Source organism: Misgurnus anguillicaudatus, chromosome 2, assembly GCF_027580225.2.
Source record: "Misgurnus anguillicaudatus chromosome 2, ASM2758022v2, whole genome shotgun sequence".
NCBI classification, from domain to species: domain Eukaryota; kingdom Metazoa; phylum Chordata; class Actinopteri; order Cypriniformes; family Cobitidae; genus Misgurnus; species Misgurnus anguillicaudatus.
The window spans coordinates 12,497,771-12,499,130 of NC_073338.2; the positions used below are offsets into that span (position 1 = coordinate 12,497,771).

The 1,360-nt window shown below is 35.1% G+C and overlaps 1 long non-coding RNA gene across 1 annotated transcript; it reads left to right on the forward strand.

Moving 5' to 3' along the window:
* Nucleotides 1-401: 401 nt before the first annotated feature.
* Nucleotides 402-1,063, forward strand: LOC141368483 (uncharacterized). The gene is made up of 2 exons (XR_012371949.1): nt 402-595; nt 686-1,063. It is a non-coding gene; the product is annotated as an uncharacterized lncRNA (long non-coding RNA).
* The last annotated feature ends 297 nt before the right edge of the window (nt 1,064-1,360 follow it).

The window sequence follows — 1,360 nt, forward strand, 5'->3', positions numbered from 1 at the left end:
TTGATTGTTTGATTAAAGAAGGGTAATTCTGAAATGTTAATGTCCTTACAAATTGACTGTTCAATATCTTGCCAAGTGCTTTCTGATGGGTTAGGATGAAACCATTTATATATAATTTGGAGCTGATTAGCCAAAAAGTAGTGGTAGAAATTTGGTGCTTCTAGTCCTCCTTGTGTTTTTGGTTTTTGTAGGGTAGTCAATTTGATTCGTGGGGTCTTATTTTTCCAGTAGAATTTAGTAATGATTGAATCTAGTGATTTAAACCAGGTGAGGGTGGGTATTGTTGGAGTCATTGTGAATAAATAGTTTAATTTAGGGAGTATTGTCATTTTAATTACTGATATTCTGCCCATAATGGATAGAGGTAAGTTCATCCAACGCTGAAGGTTGTAACAGTCACAAAACTGTCACAATGTGTGTTGTTGTAATGCTACTACACACCATGAGAGGGCAACAGTGAGCTGTACTCCCAGGTTTAAGTAGGGGTGTGGTGTAGAGCAAGTCAGATCTGTAATGGAGGAGCAAGCATGGCTTGTAGCTCAATACAAACAATTGGTCCTTATTGAGAAACCTTGAGTTTTCTGCTAAATTTAAAGTAAGCATTGTTTCCTTTCTTGAATTCATTGGTGATGTGTTGGTTTATTTATGTATAGTTGTTTTCTTATATATTTTGTTTAATTTGTAGAAGGACTTCATGTTTTGGGGGGAGATATCACAATGTCCTTATCCATGATTCTGAAATGACATGTATCAGAAAGGATTTTGAAGCAGGATGTAACCTTTGTAAATGTGGTGGATCTGAAGAAAGGATTATGCCACTTGAGTTTACGAAGACTTGCTCGTTGCGTGAGGAACTTTGAACTACTTGCTTGCACATTGATTTTCCTAGACATTGTCTCCTGCACTATTTGAAACTGGACATTCATCATCTTTATCATCTTTATCATCATCATCATCACAAACAGCTAAGACTTTCACTTCAATGTTTCTGGATGTGTATATATGGGTTTTGTAAATGTTTATACTTTGTTATAATAGATAAAATGATTTAAATGAATGGAAACACTTCAGTTTATTTGGGTTTACACATCATAAGGTTGTTTATGTACCATACCTGTACCCCATTTGCTTTATTGAATGTTCTGTGTTTAATACAACAAAAATATAGTTAGAAGTACCCTCCCTATAAACAGATATATAACTAATATTTTTACAAGTTAGAGGTAGCGGTTATATAGTGGCGCCCGAACAGGGACTTGACTATTGTTTGTAAAATTAAACAGGATATTTTATTATGGCAAGTAATATAGCTCTGGATGAGGATGAGTGCGTCCCAGATGTGGATTTCTCAGCTGAGTCA